Source organism: Zea mays, chromosome 3 (genome assembly GCF_902167145.1).
Source record: "Zea mays cultivar B73 chromosome 3, Zm-B73-REFERENCE-NAM-5.0, whole genome shotgun sequence".
In the NCBI taxonomy this organism is placed as follows: Eukaryota; Viridiplantae; Streptophyta; class Magnoliopsida; order Poales; family Poaceae; genus Zea; species Zea mays.
In genome coordinates this window covers 126,633,556-126,654,076 of record NC_050098.1, presented here as the reverse complement: position 1 = coordinate 126,654,076, position 20,521 = coordinate 126,633,556, and the positions used below count along the sequence as shown (strand labels likewise).

The 20,521-nt window shown below is 50.1% G+C and overlaps 1 long non-coding RNA gene and 1 pseudogene across 1 annotated transcript; both read right to left on the bottom strand.

Annotated features, from left to right (window-relative positions):
• Window positions 1-3,824: 3,824 nt before the first annotated feature.
• Window positions 3,825-6,707, bottom strand: LOC118476693 (uncharacterized; annotated as a pseudogene).
• Window positions 5,221-6,105, bottom strand: LOC109945277 (uncharacterized). The gene is made up of 2 exons (XR_004857188.1): window positions 5,879-6,105; window positions 5,221-5,796 (listed from the first exon to the last, which is right to left on the bottom strand). It is a non-coding gene; the product is annotated as an uncharacterized lncRNA (long non-coding RNA).
• Window positions 6,708-20,521: the final 13,814 nt, after the last annotated feature.

The window sequence follows — 20,521 nt, the reverse complement described above, 5'->3', positions numbered from 1 at the left end:
TAGATTGCAAATGGATCCAAAACAAAGTCCTAGGCATGAGTGCTTTAAGCTCTCTTATCGGGTCATTGATAAATGCAATCGAGGCTGAACCAATAATCGCAAAATGAAAGTCGCGAGCTTGAAGTTCGGACATTTATGGGCACTATTGAAATAATGTGTGGTGAATGCGATGGTTCAAGTGGTCTTGTGAGAGACCCATCCCACGTATGTGTTGAATAAACACTGTTCCGCTATGTAATATATCTGGCAAATGACATGAATTAAAATATGCAGTTAATAGGATTCTGAAGATCCATCATGAGATCCTAGGAGGACTCATATATTTGAATTATAAATATGCAACATATAAATCTCATACCGAATAATACATTCCTGATGAATGATCACTCTCTTATGTAGGGAGAATATCTCGTAGTTGAGACTATCGTTCCCAGATGGAACCTATCCAGAAGAAACAAAGTCTGTGTTGAACACCAAAGTTTGATAATCCCTATAAAGGGATAAAGACCCATATAGACCCGAAAAGGAATAAGATGAGGTACCAAAGGACTTGAAGTTCACCGAATAAGCACATGTGCATTCCATGAGTTTTACTCATGGTAATTTCCACTAGATGTGGAATTACGGTATCCTCTAAAGCCCTGATGGCAGAAACCTATAAGGTTTAGGTGTTACTGGCAACATATCCCCATTGTGCCAGAATGACAGACTATAATGATGTATCTGATCGATGAAAAATCCCTGATGGATTACGATCTTAGATGGACTTTTGTTACACCATCATAGATGTTGCAATGGATGAACGCCTCGAGCGATGTGTCATATTTAGAATATGTACTATTGCAACTATATTATCCCCTAAGTCCTATTGAAGGACATGTTATTTGCTTTGCACAACTATGTATAAATTGTGGTGTAAGATAGAAAATGATAGCACCCCAACCTCATTCATTCTCGTTATTCCAGATGAACAATGAGACATATATCTTGAAGAATATGCTTGAGTTATGAGGGATAAAGACTTTGACAGATGTCATCGTCAGGGGGAGCGAATGCTTATATTGATCACAACCGTGAGACAATAAATGTCATATTCTATGCCCTGAAGACGTGAGCTTGATGATCAATATGTGAACCTTTATGGAACTTTCTATCAAATATATAGATCTAGCCGATCGAACACCATCAATCAAAGTGGCTTATTTATATTGATACGTGCACTTACCTCGTATATCCTAGAAGTGAGTAGAGGTAAAGTTCCTGAAATAGTCCTTGCAAGGATATGCAATCCATTTGCTAAATCTATATGTGCATATACTTCCAGAAGAAAATATTTTGCCATATTGATACAGTTTTGCAAGGATCAGGGGGAGCACATTTCTAAACTTAGCCTTTGTAGAAGATTCGGTAGAATCTAGATCCCAGAGGATCGAAATCTGTCCCGATGACAGCTGTTGTACTCTTTTTCCCTTGGTGAGTTTTCTTGAAGTTTCTCACATGAGGTTTTTAACGAGGCAACAAAGTGCAAATGCAATTTGTATCACCATGCACTCTTTCTCCATATTTTTCCCACTGGGTTTTTTTTTGGAGTTTTAACGAGGCATGTGTTGGTTGTGGTATTCGCCCAAGGGGGAGTGTTGAGAAACCCTAATGAAGGGTTATGTGGGCAAATACCGAATATAGCCCTGAGGGCTATCGCGTCTCTATATATAGAACATGTACCCCTCATATGGAATAGAGAAGAGAAAGAGGCCAGAGGCCCAACCCTATATCCAGTGTCTCGTGTGTTTCCTCTGTCGTGCTTATGGGAAGGGAGACGGGTTCTCTACATCTTCTTGCGCCTCTACTGCTGACGGGAGGGAAGGGAGCGGATCTGGTGATCCGTGGTAACGTAGTTCTTAACAATATGTACGTGGTGGCGATGATGTGAACAGAGGAGACGGTTAGGGAGTAGCCATCTCACACATTAAATTGTAGCCGTGTTTTTTAAAAGTAAAGAAAAGAAAAAAAAGAATTGTACGTACGTGTGTGAGTGTGTGCGCTGATGCCAACGTACGATCAACCTGATGAAAGGATTTGGTAGCGACAAGCACTGTCCATGAGAAGTATGGATCACCGGCAGATGACCGACGCTGGAGAGCAGCAATTAATATATGAAATGAACTGGCTTCATGATGCAAGGACGACGACCCCTTAAAAACTAGATCGATTTTTTTTCTTCTTCTGATAATATACGCTGGCAATGTTTTTGCCTCTCTTTAAAAACGGTACTACAGACAGCTATACGCTAGACAGGACAGAAACTTCAGGGCGATATATATGCATGATGCGCTGATCATATGGCTAGCTAGCAAAGCAAGAACCTGAGCTCTCTGTATGCTAGCTAGACACGCATGTGAGCAGTAGTGGTCCTGCTTTGCATGTTGCGTTGCGTGCATTCCGGGCTCAAAATTTCTCAGATGTGTTATTGGACCCAGCCAAGACGTCTGCATACAATTGCACGTGTAGTCCGTACATGTCTGTACCAGTGGTGATGAAGCAGTTGGTCAGGCCGGTTGAGATCGATCGGTTGCATGTGTTTAGACACAAACATATTTTTTTTCTAACCCGTTTCTCGGTGTCGGAATTGCTTCGACATATTGTAGCAACAATGTGCTAGGTGTGTGCATTACAGATCGATAATTCGATATCAAACGAACACGGGTAGATGGGTCAACAACGGTGGTGGAGACAGATGTATCAATGTTGGAGACAGCTTCTTTACCGAGTGCAAAAAAACACTCGGTAAAGAACCAATTGCACTCGCCGAAGTCTATACATTCGGTAAAGAACCTTCAGTGAACCAAACGTCGACGACGGCCTCTTTGTCGAGTACTTTCTGTCGGGCACTCGATAAAGTATTTGCCGAGTGTCAACCAGTACTCGGCAAAGAAAAGACGTGTACTAACCTCCTTTAACTTACCTATATTCGAACTACCTTTGAATCCTAGTTGGTTCGGCTATCTTCCTTATACTTCGCCTATAGATGATGTGAAAACCCTTACATATTTTTTCACTGCACTCGGACGTCGATGTAGTGCTCCACCTAGGGTTGAAAGTGGTAATCCAGACTGTTAGAATAAATTTAATATTTTAAAATAGATATGCATAAAAATTTCACTTGATTTTTTCTTATGTTATCAAATACATTGTTACAAATAAGAATAAAATATTGCAACGCAAGAATTAGTAATTTGGAGGCTTTATGTTAAGCTTTAATTTGCCACCACAAAATGAATTACCAGGAGTAATCCATCCATCCACTTCCACTGTATCTGTCCAACCCCACAACTTTTTTTTATTTTCTGACCCACAAAAATCTGCAATCAACAATCCTACCTAACTAATATAAACTAAGGATGTGTTTGGTTACGGGACAAATGAGGATGGAATAGAGTGGCCCCTGGGTTGGGGGATGGAATGATTCCTCGTATTGTTTGGTCGGAAGGATGAGATGATCCTTGTTTTTTGTTTGGTTAGAGGTATAACTGGGGATGGATTGGTCCCATCCTTTGTTTGGTCCGAGAACAGAGCACAAAAAAATGTTTGCAGCCATTGCCCCCACCTCATGATATGTTACAACTAATATTAAGTCCACAAAACACACATATTATTAATTCCACACAATACATAATAATATGTCCTAGCATTACACATAATATCAAGTTTAAGGCTTCCACAAAATCTGCATGTTCAAGCAAAATCCGCTGACGTACTTAGACCACATTTCATTGTTTCATGTGGTTCAAGCAAAAGAACCCTCCAAGCCTACCTACCAACTGCCCTCACACTCCAGGGAACTTTTCACTAACGAAATTGCGAGCCCAGATTAACTTGTGGTCGAATGGCAATTTGTTGAAGGCTCTAACAATGTGAGGGTGCGCCACCAGATAATTCAAATAAAGAGATATGTGGGTCTGCTCAAAACCTGCAAAGTTTAGCAAATTGTCAAAAAAATATGTTACAATGGTTTTCAGGTTTTAGGTTACAATAGTTTTTATTGGACAAACAGATCAATAGAAAACAGGTTACAACATCTGAAGTTAAGAACAAAGCACACACACCTGGAAGGTTTATCAAACTGTCAAAAAGATCATCTAGCACATCAGTGTCCCCTGTGGCAACCTTCTCAATAGCACTGGATAAGGTATCCCCGACACTTTTGAATGCAGCAATCAACCCCTCCTCTTCACTATCACGTTTTTGCCTTCTTCCTGATCTTGCTTGTAGAAGATGTTGTGGCATTATCATCACAAGTGGACATCCTTTTAGTGAAAGCATGTGCCATCACCTCTTCATTATCAACATCATCATCTTCGCCTAAAGCTGCATTAGAATCCTTTGCAAACTTACCTGTGGCCATGGTGTTTCCAAATATTGTTTGCATCTCAGCAAAGTGTTCAAGAGGCTTATTTAAACAATCAGCATCATTCTTGTGATCCTACATTTGGACAAACAGATCAATAGAAACCTGCATATATTGCAAATTGAACACATATTGTAGAAAACTAAATATTGTTTGCATCTCAGCGAAGTGTTCAAGAGGCTTATTACCAACTACTACAAGCATCAGATTATAGAAAACTAAATAGCAGATTATACACATATTGCAGATTGAACACATATTGTAGGTAGAAAAAATAATACCTTAACATAGCCATTATAGTGCTCTTCATCCATAGTAATAATAAAACTATCTTCATCCCAGCCTGTACCACTCACTTTTCTTATCCTATTTATCTTGGCAAACCTTCTGGACCAAGTTTTTAGATGATTTTTAATCTGCTCGCCATTCAGGGCGATTTGGAACTTTTCATTGATAGCTTTTGCGCAACTATTGTAATGAACTTTCTTAAAACCAGACGATGTCCTTTCGCCACTTGACACCACATTGGACAGGTAGGACAACATGAAAGAGGACATTGCTGATGTCCAGGTAGCATGCCCATTAGTGAAGTCTTGTCCTTCAGCTTTCATTTCTTCCCTACAAGTATCAAGATCATAAAAATCAGCAAACAATACTTCCTTACAATAACATAGCAACATTAAATTAGCAAACAATACTTCCTTACAATGACATAGCAACATTAAAATCAGAAAACAATACTTCCTTACAATAACATAGCAACATTAAAATTAGCAAACAATACTTCCTTACAATGACATAGCAACATTAAAATCAGCAACCAATATGCCCTTACAATAACATAGCATCCTTACAAATAGTTCTTACAGATAAAAGACAGTAGCCAATACATCCTTTCAATAACATAGCATCCTTACAAATAGTTCTTACAAATATTACAAGATACTAGTTTCCATTGTAGTTCTGATGGTCTGTCCACATCTGGTCTGCAATTCCTTGCCTCAAAGCAACCATAGCAGCATGCTGACTTACTTGGCCAACTAAAGATGTAGCATGGCTATGACTAGGCCAATTAGAATCTTGTATAATAAAATCATCACTCCCATCTTGTATGAACCAATTATGAATGATACAACAAGCAACAACAATATCGACTTGTGTTGGAAAAGGGAAGAAAGGAGATGCATCATCTAAAATCTTGAAACTTCTCTTCAATGACCCGAATGCACGCTCAACTGTGACACAAAGAGATGAGTGCCTTAGATTAAACAACTCTTTCTCATTTTGTACGAGATTATTTCCCCATTCGTTTAAATGGTATCTCACACCACGGAAAGAAGGCAAGAATCCCGGTTTTGCTCCATATCCCGCATCTACAAGGTAGAATTTACCTATAATATAATAATAATATATATATTATGGTCATAATTCCATAAACATTGTCATTTATAAGCACATAAGTGAAACTATTACCTTGTGGAACGCGAAGGCCATTCACACGTTCTAAAGCATCTCGTAATACATTAGCATCATGAGTTGTTCCCTCCCAACCAGCCAACACATAAGTGAAGCGTAGATCAAAATTCTACAGCCGCCATTACATTTTGAGTCGCATAGGACTTCCTACCACGAAAGGCATGCTCCATATCTCTAGGAACATTGGCTCTTACATGTGTACCATCAATAGCTCCAATATAGTCCTAGTTTAAGGGCCATACAAGCATGAAACATTAGGGGCCGTATGTGCAACATGAATATAGACCTAAAAACAAAATAGTGATGAGTTTCACACCTTAAAGTACGGATCCCATCTGTAGTTCCCTGATATTTTGATTGGAGTGTCCAATGAAGGTGGACTAATTAGTTCCCCTCGTAGCTCACCAATTGCACGAAGAACTTTATTGAAACATCGACTAACTGTTTCCCTAGATCTACCAAAATTTGTGCCAATCAACCTATTTCTTAGGTTATGCCCAATTGTATTTAGAAACATGGCCACTTGTTGTTCAACACACATATGGATAGTGTCCTGAAGTAAACCATGCTCTCTAAAATGTTTAGTTAGGTGAAAGAAACAAGCCCTTTTCATTCTAATCATGTTTATACATGTTGTGTCATCCCTCCAAATCTTTGTGTTGAGATATTCAATTCTAATTCAATCCCTTTCATGCATTGGTGCATAGGTAATCCCTATCCTCCTTGCATTTCGTTTTCTTTTTCTAGAATGAATAATCATAGCCATCATTGACAGCAACTTATGTGCAGCAGCAACACAAACTATAACCTTGGTCTTCTTATCCATCTACATGTAAGCATCAAATCCATAAAAAACAACAATCATGTAGAATTGATATATAGGTGTACAATCAAGTTGTCGGCGTTTTGACCCCCGGGGGTCCCTGGACCGACGAGTAAATTTGTCGCTGTGCGTCCCAGCCCAGATGGGTTGGCGCGAGATAGAACACAAGGGGGAAACACGACTCGTGTTGCCCTGTGCCACGGGGGTGTGCTTGCAGTAGGGGTTACAAGCGTTCGCGAGAGAGAGAGAGTGAGCCTGTTCGTCAGCCCGTTCTCCCGTGCGACCCTCTCGCATTAAGGCCCTGGACCTCCCTTTTATAGATGCAAGGAGGGGGTCCAGGTGTACAATGGGGGGTGTAGCTATGCGCTAACGTGTCCGGCAGAGAGGTGCCCGAGCCCTGTGTACATGCCAATGTGGCTGTCGGAGAGGTGCTAGAGCCCTGTGTACGCGGTATCGTGGCCGTCGGAGGTGCGCTTGAGCCCTGTAGAAGCACAGCTGTCGGGGCTGCTGGGATCTAGTTGACGTCTCCTTGCTTCCGTAGGGGGCTGAGAACCACCATCGTCATGGACGCACGCGGGGAGCCATCATTACTTGTTACCGGGGCGAGCCTGGATGGGACGCCGGTCTTGTTCCCCCGTAGCCTGAGATAGCTAGGGGTAGGGTAATGATGTATCCCCCGTGGTGCGATCGGTCCGAGCCCAAGGTCGAGCGAGGCGGAGAATCCTCCTGAGGCCGAGGCCGGGGTCGGGCGAGGACGCGATTCCTCCCGAGGTCGAGGTTGAGGTCGAGCCCTGGGGTCGGGCAAGGCGGAGACCACCTTCCGAGGCCGAGGTTGAGGCCGAGCCCTAGGGTCGGGCGAGGCGGAGACCACCTTCCGAGGCCGAGGTGGGGGCCGAGCCCTGGGGTCGGGCAAGGCGGAGACCTCCTCCTGAGGCTGAGGCCCAAGGTCGGGCGAGGCGGTGCTTCCTGTTGCGCCTGAGGCTGAACTTAGCTGTTGTCAGCCTCACCCTGGCGGGTGGCACAGCAGTCGGAGCGGGGCGAGCGGCGCTGTTTTCCTGTTAGGTCGGTCAGTGAAAGGGCGAAGTGACTGTGGTCACTTCGACCTTGCCGACTGAGGCACGTGTGTCAGGATAAGGTGTCAGGCGATCCTCGCATTGAATGCGCCTGCGATACGGTCGGTTGGTGAGGCGATTTGGCCAAGGTTGCTTCGCAACGAAGCCTGCCCGAGTTGGGCTTCGGGCGAGTCGAGGGTGCGCCCGTCGCTTGAGGAGGCCCTCGGGCGAGGCGTGAATTCGCCCGGGACTACTATTACCGCCCGAGGCCAGGCTCGGGCGAGACAAGATCGCGTCCCTTGGTAGACGAGGCCTTGACCTGAACCGCGTCCATCAGCCTTTGCGGTTCGTGCTGATGGTGGTTACCAGCCGTGTTTAGGAGTGTTGGGGGTACCCCTAATTACGGTACCCGACAGTAGCCCCCGAGCCTCGAAGGGAGTGTTGGTACTCGCTTGGAGGCTTTGCCACACTTTTTTTGCGAGGGGACCGACCTTTCTCGGTTACACTTTGTTCCGGTGGGTGCGCGCGAGCGCACCCGCCGGGTGTAGCCCCTGAGGCCTCGGAGGAGTGGTTTGACTCCTCTGAGGTCTTAATGCCTTTCGTGACGCCTCGGCCGGCCTGGTTGTTCCCTCATGCGGTCTGGCCGTAGCCCGGGTGCATGGTCAGGTTCCGAGTTTTTGGGCTGGTTTGTTGACGCTGTCAACGGTTTGGCCGTAGCCGGGTTGCGAGAGCAGCCCCCGAGCCTCTGCACGGAGCGAGAGGACAATCAAGGACTGTCTCGACTTTTATTATACGCCCCTTCGTCGCCTTTCCGCAAGGAGGAAGGGGGGGAAAAGCGCCATGTTGCCCTCGGAGGGCGCCGAACATGGTGTCTCCAGTGAGTTGCTAACGGGTGATCTGAGTGGACGCCCGTGCCCCATTCGATAAGGGTCGGCTAGTGGCCCAGAGGCACGCTCCAAAAGTACGTGCAGGTGATTTGCCAGACCCGGACCCGTTCGATAGGGTCCGAGGGCTCGATGCCACCCTCTGGTGGGATTCCACTACAAAATCGCTCCTGCTGGTCTCGAAAATGTCCTAGGGTACCTCGGGAGTGTAGCCCGAGCCTCGGCCATGTAACGGACGTACCCAGAGTCATCCCTCACTCTGCGTGCTCTGGGGCGGCTGTCGAACCCTTCTGAGGGGCCAGCCTTCGAACCCCTGATCAGTAGTGGGCGCGGAGCCCGAGTGCTCTGGGGCAGCTGTCAAACCCTTCCGAGGGGCCAGCCTTCGAACCCCTGATCAGTAATGAGCTTGAAGCCCAAGTGCTCTGGGGCGGCTATCGAACCCTTCCGAGGGGCCAGCCTTCGAACCCCTAATCAGTAGGAGGGCTCGGGGCCCGCTTCCTTCGCGGAGAAGGATCCCTTTCGAAATATCCCTTTTCCCGGTCCCTGTAGCAAGAGAGAGAAAGGTGAAGAGGAAAAGGATATGAATTTAAATGGTGTAGCGCACCTTTTTTGACGCGGTCATCATGGCGGAGGTGAAACGACGCCCGCTTCGCCTGCCAAAGGTGTCGCTTGCCTTGCCGTGGAGTTAATGCGACGAGACGGGAGATTCGCGGGACGGTCGCGTGCACGAGTCGTTCAAGGAACGGAACACGGGCGCGTCGTCTTCACGTCGTGGGAGAGGGCTCCCTTGCCGCTTCAGGAGGGGACGTGAGCTTGCAGGAGATTTGACCGCTGCTTCCGTTCGTCTGCTGCCGCCATTACTGCCGGTCCACTTTTGGCCATATCAACCATCGCGCCTCCTCCCGCGGCTTACTGACCCGTGATCGTGGTGCTCAATTGGCACTGTTGGGCCATGCGCAGGGTTGCCTCGAGTCGCGGCACCGGTTCCGTAGTCGAGAAGGCGCGGCATTGGCGCAAGTGGCGGTGTAGTTTCTTGCACATAGTAACCGGCGCGCCGGTTACATGACATGTGATCCTGGGCCTCCATGCTGGATGCGACGAAGCCGAAGGGGTGCGCCCCCGCGGTGCGGTTGCACGCCACCTGCATGGCGGTCCACCCTTTCGACCGCTGGTTTCGGCGAGGATGGAGGAGTGCTTGTAACCGCGGGGCGGTTACATGCTCCGCGTGCGGCGGTTTGGCTTCTTCCGTTTCGGGTTAGCTTGCACGACGTGCGGGACCCAGCTCCCGTGCCGTAGGGGGAGGACCCTAGAGCACGTCGGTGAAGACTTTGCCCATGACGCTTGAGGATGCAAGTGGGGAGAGCCGCCTTTAAAAAGGGATCGATCCCCCGGGCGGTAGCCGTGTTTTCGCACTCCCCTCATGCATCGCGCCCTTCCTCCTTCCGAGCCCCGGATGGGGAGAGTTCGTGTTGCCTTTGTCTTGCTACTGTTGGAGGAGCGCAACCTCACGGGGGTTGGCACCCTTCAGCCATCGCTCGGCTTCAAGGTCGTTGCCGCGCTGTTGGTGCAGCGGTCGCCGGCGAACCACCCGGAGTTTGTTGTCCCGCAGGCCCTCTGGTGTGGAGGTTGTTCATACCCGCGGGAGTGGAACCAGAGTTTCGTTTGTAATGGCACCCTGAGTACCGGTGTTTGTTCATTGTGGCTGTCGAGGCCTGAACATTTGAGTGTAATACCGTGTTTCTTCCTCATTTCGAGCACTAGGACTCGCCTGTCGGCTAGCTGAACCGCTTAACCGAGTGTGAGTTGCCCTGCGCGGAAGGTGACGAGTGAGGTATCCGTATCTCGGAGGCGTAGGAGTCCCTCGGCTCGGTCGGCCTTGCCACTCGAGGCCTCTCTTGCTCCGTTTGAGAACCTTCGGCCGCTCTGTGATGAGCTGGAGCCGGAGGCAGCGGTGTCGGCGTGGACAGAGGCGGAGTCGGCTCAAAAAGAGGCTTCGTCGGCCCAGGAGCAGGTGGCTTCCCAGGCCGAGGAGGTGCAGCAGCGGCGGCTGGGGCTTGGCCAGGTCATCCGCGAGCGGGACCAACCCCGGAGTCATGCTGCCGAGGCCGTGAGCCGGGCTGAGGTCCTCGGGGGACAGCTGGCTATGGCTACGGAGCGACCAACCGAGGTGTCTGCTCGGGTCGGGACCCTGAAGGAGACCCTGGCTGCGATGGCCCAAGCGCGGTGCTGGCGTCCTCCTTCGAGGTGGAGATCCTTCCGCCCGTGTCGCCGTCCGAGGCCGGGCCAGATTTCGCCGAAGGTGGAAACGACACCGAGGGTACTGCTGCTCCCTCTGTCGATGTCTGAACCTGCAGGAACACTTTGTCTGTAGTATGCGTATGTTTTTTGCGGACGCCAAGGCCCAAACATCTTATTGTCGTGTTATAAAGCTGTGTTTCCTTCCCTCTTGTTTCGAGTATCAGGACTTGTTCGTCGGTAGCAGAATCGCTTATCTGACTGAGAGTTACTTTTTGCGGAAAGTGATGAGTGAGGTATCCGTATCCCGGAGGTGTAGGAGTCACTCGGCTCGGTCGGCCTTGCCGCTTACGTGCGCTCTTACTCGCTTTGTAGGATTCTGTTATTGATATAGTCGGAAAGCACGAAAGTCGTTTTGGTAGAAAACTTTTCCGAGGAAAATTTTGATGCAGAGGGGGTTCCCCCCTTCTAGCCCCCGAGGGAGGGTCGGGCTTTGCCGAGGCAAGGCTGACCCATCCTTGACGGTTAGACTTTATTTATGTATGTAAAGAGAACGAGGTATATGAATGACTTGAAACATCTTAAGGGTAGAAGCGACGTAGCTGTTGGATGTTCCAGGCATTGCTGTAGACCTCGCCTTGATCATTGGCCAGCTTGTATGTTCCAGGCTTCAAAATCTTTGCGATGATGAACGGCCCTTCCCAGGGAGGAGTAAGCTTGTAGTGCCCTCGGGCGTCCTGTCGCAGCCGAAGTACCAAGTCTCCCACCTGGAAGCCTTGGGGCCGAACCCTCGGGCGTGGTGGCGTGGCAGAGACTGCTGATACCGCGCCGAGTGTAGTAAGGCCACATCCCGAGCTTCTTCGAGCTGGTCCAGTGAGTCTTCTCGGCTGGTCTGGTTGCTTCGGTCATCGTACACCTTTGTCCTCGGGGAACCGTATTCTAAGTCTGTGGGCAAGATAGCCTCGGCCCCATAGACTAGAAAGAACGGCGAGAAACCCGTGGCTCGGCTCGGCGTCGTCCTTAGACTCCAGACCACCGAGGGTAGCTCTTTCATCCATCGCTTGCCAAACTTGTTGAGGTCGTTGTAGATCCTCGATTTAAGTCCCTGCAAAATCATACCGTTGGGACGCTCCACCTGCCCATTCGTCATGGGGTGAGCTACGGCGGCCCAGTCCACACGGATGTGGTGGGCCTCGCAGAAGTTCAGGAACTTCTTCCCAGTGAACTGCATGCCATTGTCGATGATGATGGAGTTCGGGACCCCAAAGCGATGGATGATGTTTGTGAAAAACACCACCGCCTGCTCGGACCTGATGCTGGTTAGGGGGTCGGACCTCGATCCACTTAGAGAATTTGTCGATGGCAACCAGCAGGTGCGAGAAGCCCCCGGGTGCGTTCTGCAAGGGACCGACGAGGTCTAGACCCCACACAGCAAACGGCCAGGTGATGGGTATTGTCTGCAGGGCCTGAGCGGGCAGGTGTGTCTGTCTCGCATAGAATTGACACCCTTGGCAAGAGCGTACAATCCTAGTGGCATCGGCCACCGCGGTCGGCCAATAGAAGCCTTGTCGGAAGGCATTCCCCACGAGGGCTCGAGGTGCTGCGTGGTGACCGCAAGCCCCCGAGTGTATTTCTTGCAATAGCTCCTGTCCTTCGGCGACGGATATGCATCGTTGGAGATTGCTTGAGGGGCTGCGGTGGTAGAGCTCCTTTTCATCACCCAGTAAGACGAACGACTTGGCGCGCTGCGCCAGTCGCCGAGCTTCGGCCTTGTCGAGGGGTAGCTCTCCTCGGAGGAGATATTCCAGGTACGGGGCCTGCCAGTTTGGGTTAGGCGTGACCCCATTCCGCTCTCCCTCAACGCGCAGTGCCTCACCCTCGGCGGTCGAGGATACCTCGGGCTGGGCCGAGGCCTCCTCGGGCTCGGGCGTGTCGTCGGTCTTGACGTAGGGTTGATGTATGTCTCTGGAGAAGATGTCCGGGGGAACCGTTGACCGCCCCGAGGCTATTTTAGCCAGCTCATCCGCAGTCTCGTTGTACCGTCGAGCGATGTGGTTGAGCTCAAGCCCGTAGAACTTGTCTTCCAGGCACCGAACTTTGTCGCAGTAGGCCTCCATCTTCCGGTCGCGGCAGTGGGAGTTCTTCATGACTTGGTCATTGACAAGCTGTGAGTCACCACGAGCGTCGAGGCGCCGAACCCCTAGCTCGATGGCGATGCGCAGCCCATTAACCAGAGCCTCGTACTCGGCCACGTTGTTTGACACCGGGAAATGGAGGCGCAACACGTAGCGGAGATGCTTCCCGAGGGGTGAGATGAAGAGCAGGCCAGCACCTGCTTCTGGTTTCATCAGCGACCCATCGAAATACATGGTCTAAAGTTCTGGTTGGATCGGAGCTGTTGGCAATTGGGTGTCGACCCATTCCGCCAGGAAATCCGCTAAGACTTGGGACTTGATGGCCTTCCGAGGAGCGAACGAGATTGTCTCGCCCATGAGCTCCACTGCCCACTTTGCTATCCTACCCGAGGCCTCTCGGCACTGGATGATCTCCCCCAGGGGGAAGGATGACACCACAGTCACCGGATGAGACTCGAAGTAGTGTCGCAACTTTCGCCGTGTCAGAATTACTGCGTACAGTAGCTTCTGAATTTGCGGGTAGCGGATCTTGGTCTCGGATAGCACTTCACTGATGAAGTAGACCGGCCTCTGGACGAGCAGTGTATGCCCTTCTTCTCATCTCTCGACTACGATCGCGGCGCTGACCACCTGAGTGGTTGCGGCTACGTAGATCAAGAGGGCTTCTCCTGCATCGGGGGGCACCAAGATGGGCGCGTTTGTAAGGAGCTCCTTTAAGTTTCCGAGGGCTTCCTCGGCTTCGGGGGTCCAAGTGAAGCGCTCGGTCTTCCTTAAGAGGCGGTACAAGGGTAGGCCTTTTTCGCCGAGGCGCGAGATGAAGTGGCTCAGAGCCGCAAGGCATCCCAAGACCCTTTGTACTCCTTTCAAATCTTTGATAGGCCCCATGTTGGTGATGGTCGCGATTTTCTCCGGGTTGGCCTCGATGCCCCGCTCGGAGACGATGAACCCCAGGAGCATGCCTCGGGGGACTCCGAAGACACACTTCTCGGGATTGAGCTTCACGCCCTTCGCTCTTAGACACTTGATTGTCGTTTCAAGGTCAGAGAGGAGGTCGGAGGCTTTTCTCGTCTTGACAACGATGTCATCGACGTAAGCCTCGACCGTTCGGCCGATGTGCTCTCCGAACACGTGGTTCATGCACCTTTGGTATGTTGCACCTGCATTCCTCAAGCCAAATGGCATAGTAGTATAGCAGTACATGCCAAAAGGTGTGATGAAAGAAGTCGCGAGCTGGTCGAACTCTTTCATCTTGATTTGGTGATAGCCTGAATAGGCGTCGAGGAATGACAGGGTTTCGCACCCAGTAGTGGAATCCACAATTTGATCGATGCGAGGCAGAGGGTAGGGAACCTTCAGACATGCTTTGTTTAGACTAGTGTAGTCTACGCACATCCTCCATTTCCCACCTTTCTTTTTCACAAGCACAGGGTTAGCTAACCATTCGGGATGGAATAGCTCTTTGATGAACCCTACAGCCATCAGCTTGTGGATCTCCTCGCCTATGGCTCTGCGCTTTTCTTTGTCGAAACGGCACAGGTGCTGCTTCACGGGTCGGGCCCCAACTCGGATATCCAGCGAGTGCTCGGCGACATCCCTCGGTATGCTCGGCATGTGCGAGGGACTCCACGCAAAAACTTCGGCGTTTGCGTGGAGAAAGTCGATGAGCACTGCTTCCTATTTGGGGTCAAGCTCGGAGCCGATTCGAACTTGCTTGCAGGCGTCATTGTCGGGGTCGAGAGGGACGGACTTAACCGCCTCAGCCGGTTCGAAGTTGCCGGCGTGACGCTTCGCATCAGGCACCTCCTTGGAGAGGCACTTCAGGTCGGCGATGAGGGCCTCGGACTCGGCGAGGGCCTCAGCGTACTCCACGCACTCCACGTCGCATTCATACGCGTGTCGGTACGTGGATCCAACGGTGATGACCCCATTGGGGCCCGGCATTTTGAGCTTGAGGTAAGTGTAGTTGGGGACAGCCATGAACTTGGCGTAGCACGGTCTCCCCAGCACCGCGTGGTAGGTTCCTCGGAACCCGACCACCTCGAACGTGAGGGTTTCCTTTCGGAAGTTGGAGCGAGTTCTGAAGCAGACGGGCAGATCGAGTTGTCCAAGGGGCAGGACGCGCTTCCCGGGGATGATCCCGTGAAAGGGCGCTGCACCGGCCCGGATCGTGGACATATCGATCTCCAAGAGCTCGAGGGTCTCGGCGTAGATGATGTTGAGCCTGCTGCCCCCGTCCATGAGGACCTTGGTGTGCCTGGCTTTGCCGTTGACGGGGTCGACAACGAGCGGGTACTTTCTTGGGCTCGGCACTCAACCGGGGTGGTCGCCTTGGTCGAAGGTGATAGGCTTGTCGGACCAGTCTAGGTAGACTGGCGCTGCCACCTTTACCGTGCAGACCTCCCGGCGCTCCTACTTGCGGTGCCGAGCCGAGGCGTTCGCCACTCGCCCACCGTAGATCATGAAACAACCGTGGACCTCGGGGAACTCCTCTGCCTTGTCGCCCTCTTTCTTGTCGTTGTCTTAGCCTTTGCCACCTTCCGCCGGGGGGCCGGCCTTATGGAAGTAGCACCGAAGCATGATGCATTCCTCAAGGGTGTGCTTGACGGGGCCCTGGTGATAGGGGCACGACTCCTTGAGCAGTTTGTCAAACAGGTTGGCCTCTCCAGGAGGCTTTCGAGGGTTCCTGTGCTTGGCGGCAACGACAAGATCTGCGTCGGCGGCGTCGCATTTTGCTTGCGACTTCTTTTTCGCCTTCTTCTTCGTGCCACACTGGGCGGACGCCTCGGGGACGTCTTCCTGCTAGCGTCCCTGATGCTTCTTGTCCTTCCAGAAGATGGCTTCGACCGCCTCCTGACCAGAGGCGAACTTGGTGGCGATGTCCATCAACTCACTCGCCTTGGTGGGAGTCTTGCGACCTAGTTTGCTCACCAGGTCGTGGCAAGTGGTGCCGGCGAGGAACGCCACGATGACATCCAAGTCGGTGATGTTGGGAAGCTCGGTGTGCTGCTTCGAAAACCGCCGGATGTACTCTCGCAGGGATTCCCCTGGTTGCTGGCGGCAGCTTCGGAGATCCCAAGAGTTCCCAGGGCGCACGTACGTGCCCTGGAAGTTTCCAGCGAAGGCTTTGACTAGGTCGTCCCAGTTGGAGATCTGCGCAGGAGGCAGATGCTCCAGCCAGGCTCGGTCGGCGTCTGAGAGGAACAGGGGGAGGTTGCGGATGATAAGGTTGTCATCGTCCGTTCCACCCAGCTGGCAGGCCAGCCGGTAGTCCACAAGCCACAACTCCGGCCTTGTCTCCCCCGAGTACTTGGTGATGGTAGTCGGGGCTCGGAACCGGGTCGGGAACGGCGCCCGTCGTATGGCCCGGCTGAAGGCTTGCGGACCTGGTGGTTCGGGCGAGGGGCTCCGATCCTCCTCACTGTCGTAGCGTCCCCCACGCCTGGGGTGGTAGCCTCGGCGCACCTTCTTGTCGAGGCGGGCTCGACGGTTGCGGCGGTGGTGCTCGTTGCCGAGGAGACCCGAGGCTGCAGGCGTCGCGTCCCGCGTGCTCCCGGTGTGGACCGAGGCTTCCCGCATGAGTCGGGAAGTTGTTGCGCGATGCTCCGGGGGTCACCCTTGCCTTCGGGAGGCAGAACTTTCGGCCCATCAGACCGCGGCATCCTCCAAGAGATTCTTGAGTTCTCCCTGGATACGCCGCCCCTCGTTGGTGGATGGCTCCGGCATCGCTCGGAGTAGTATTGCTGCTGCAGCCAGATTCTGGCTGACCCCGCTGGAGGCCGGGGGCAGCCTTGCCCTGGCATCGTCGACGATACGACGCTGGACGTCCCGGGCCTGATGACGCGCTTCTCCGGCGAGTGCTCGGCCTGCCCACTCCTGCTCGATGTTTTGCCGGAGCTGCACAAGTTGCCCTGCTTCCTCGTCGAGCTTGGCCTGTGATAGTCGCCTAGAGGGGGGGGTGAATAGGGCGAAACTGAAATTTACAAATATAAACACAACTACAAGTCGGGTTAGCGTTAGAAATAAAAACGAGTCCGCGAGAGAGGGTGCAAAACAAATCTTGAGCAAATAAGGAGTGTGACACAAGGATTTGTTTTACCGAGGTTCGGTTCTCGCAAACCTACTCCCCGTTGAGGTGGTCACAAAGACCGGGTCTCTTTCAACCCTTTCCCTCTCTCAAACGGTCCCTCGGACCGAGTGAGCTTCTCTTCTCAAATCACTTGGGAATCAAACTTCCCGCAAGGACCACCACACAATTGGTGTCTCTTGCCTCAATTACAAGTGAGTGTTTGATCACAAGAAAGAATGCGAAAGAAAAGAAGAGATCCAAGCGCAAGAGCTCAAATGAACACTACAAATCACTCTCTCTAGTCACTAAAGCTTTGTGTGGAGTTGGGAGAGGATTTGATCTCTTTTGGTGTGCTTTGCAATGAATGCTAGCTCTTGTATAGTGGTTGGAAGCTGGAAAACTTGGATGCAATGATTGGTGGGGTGGTTGGGGTATTTATAGCCCCAACCACCAAACATGACCGTTGGTGGAGGCTGTCTGTCGTATGGTGCACCGGACAGTCCGGTGCACACCGGACATGTCCGGTGCGCCAGCCACGTCACCAAAGCCGTTGGATTCCGACCGTTGGAGTTCTGACTTCTGGGCCCGCCTGGATGTCCGGTGGCGCACCGGACATGTACTGTAGAGTGTCCGGTGCGCCAGCATGGGCGTGCCTGACGCCTGCGCGCTCTGGCACGCATTAATTGCTGTTGCAGGCGACCGTTGGCGTGAAGTAGTCGTTGCCCCGTAGTTGCACCGGACAGTCCGGTGTACACCGGACATGTCCGGTGAATTATAGCGGAGGAGCCGTGTCAAATTCCCGAGGCTGCCAAGTTCCAGAGCCGCGTCTTCATGGAGCACCGGACACTGTCCGGTGTACACCGAACAGTCCGGTGAATTATAGCGCGCCGGCTCTGAAAATTCCCGAGGCTGAGGAGTTCTGGGCGAAGTCCCCTGGTGCACCGAACACTGTCCGGTGCTCCACCGGACAGTCTGGTGCGCCAGACCAGGGAGCCTTTCGGGATGCCTTTAGCTCTCTATTTTGAACCCAACTTTGGTCTTTTTAATTGGCTTGTTGTGAACCTTTGCCACCTGTATAACTTATACACTAGAGCAAACTAGTTAGTCCAATTATTTGTGTTGGGCAGTTCAACCACCAAAATTATTTAGGAACTAGGTGTAAGCCTAATTCCCTTTCAATCTCCCCCTTTTTGGTGATTGATGCCAACACAAACCAAAGCAAATATAGAAGTGCATAATTGAACTAGTTTGCATAATGTAAGTACAAAGGTTGCTTGGAATTGAGCCAATATTAATACTTACAAGATATGCATGGATTGTGTCTTTGTTTTTAACATTTTGGACCACGCTTGCACCACGTGTTTTGTTTTTGCAAACTATTTTGTAAATCCCTTTCAAAGTTCTTTTGCAAATAATCAAAGGTAAATGAATAAGATTTTGCAAAGCATTTTCAAGATTTGAAATTTTCTCCCCCTGTTCCAAATGCTTTTCCTTTGACTAAACAAAACTCCCCCTAAATGAGATCTTCCTCTTAGTGTTCAAGAGGGTTTTGATATATCATTTTTGAAATACTACTTTCTCCCCCTTTTGAACACAATAAGATACCAATTTGAAATTTAAGATACCAATTTGAAATTTATCAATTGAAAATCTCCAATTTTAAAATTAGGTGGTGGTGCGGTCCTTTTGCTTTGGGCTAATACTTTCTCCCCCTTTGACATGAATCGCCAAAAACGGAATCATTAGAGCCCTTGAAGTACTTTCTTCCCATTTAGTCATAAATAAATGAGTTAAGATTATACCAAAGACGAAGTCCTTTTGCTCTCTCCCCCAAAGATGGAGAGTGACACGGAGCGACGGCGAAGGATGAGTTACGGAGTGCAAGCCTTTGTCTTCGCCGAAGACTCCAATTCCCTTTCAATACACCTATGACTTGGTTTGAAATAGACTTTAAAAAACACATTAGTCATAGCATATGAAAGAGACATGATCAAGGTATGTAAATGAGCTATATGTGCAAGTCAACAAAAGAAGTTCCTAGAATCAAGGATATTTAGCTCATGCCTAAGTTTGTTAAAAGTTTGTTCATCAAGAGGCTTGGTAAAGATATCGGCTAATTGATCTTTAGTATTAATGTAAGAAATCTCGATATCTCCCTTTTGTTGGTGATCCCTAAGAAAATGATACTGAATGGCTATGTGCTTAGTGCGGCTATGCTCGACGGGATTATCCGCCATCTTGATTGCACTCTCATTATCACATAGCAAAGGGACTTTGGTTAATTTGTAACCGTAGTCCCGCAGGGTTTGCCTCATCCAAAGCAATTGCGCGCAACAATGGCCTGAGGCAATGTACTCGGCTTCGGCGGTGGAAAGAGCAACCAAATTTTGCTTCTTTGAAGCCCAAGACACCAAGGATCTTCCCAAGAACTGGCAAGTCCCCGATGTACTCTTTCTATTGATTTTGCACCCCGCCCAATCGGCATCTGAATAACTAATTAAATCAAAAGTGGATCCCCTAGGATACCAAAGCCCAAACTTAGGAGTATAAGGCAAATATCTCAAGATTCGTTTTACGGCCGTAAGGTGAGCTTCCTTAGGGTCGGCTTGGAATCTTGCACACATGCATACGGAAAGCATAATATCCGGTCGAGATGCACATAAATAGAGTAAAGAACCTATCATCGACCGGTATACCTTTTGTTCCACGGACTTACCTCCCGTGTCGAGGTCGAGATGCCCATTAGTTCCCATGGGTGTCTTGATGGGCTTGGCATCCTTCATCCCAAACTTGTTTAGAATGTCTTGAGTATACTTCGTTTGGCTAATGAAGGTGCCCTCTTGGAGTTGCTTCACTTGAAATCCCAAGAAGTACTTTAACTCCCCCATCATAGACATCTCGAATTTTTGTGTCATGATCCTACTAAATTCTTCACAAGTAGACTCGTTAGTAGACCCAAATATAATATCATCAACATAAATTTGGCATACGAACAAGTCATTTTCAAGAGTTTTAGTGAATAAAGTAGGATCGGCCTTTCCAACTTTGAAGCCATTAGCGATAAGAAAATCTCTAAGGCATTCATACCATGCTCTTGGGGCTTGCTTGAGCCCATAAAGCGCCTTAGAGAGTTTATAAACATGGTTAGGGTACTCACTATCTTCAAAGCCGGGAGGTTGCTCAACATAGACCTCTTCCTTGATTGGTCCATTTAGGAAGGCACTTTTCACGTCCATTTGATAAAGCTTAAAGCCATGGTAAGTAGCATAGGCCAATAATATACGAATTGACTCAAGCCTAGCTACGGGTGCATAGGTTTCACCGAAATCCAAACCTTCGACTTGAGAGTATCCTTTGGCCACAAGTCGAGCTTTGTTCCTTGTCACCACACCATGCTCATCTTGCTTGTTGCGGAAGACCCATTTGGTTCCTACAACATTTTGAT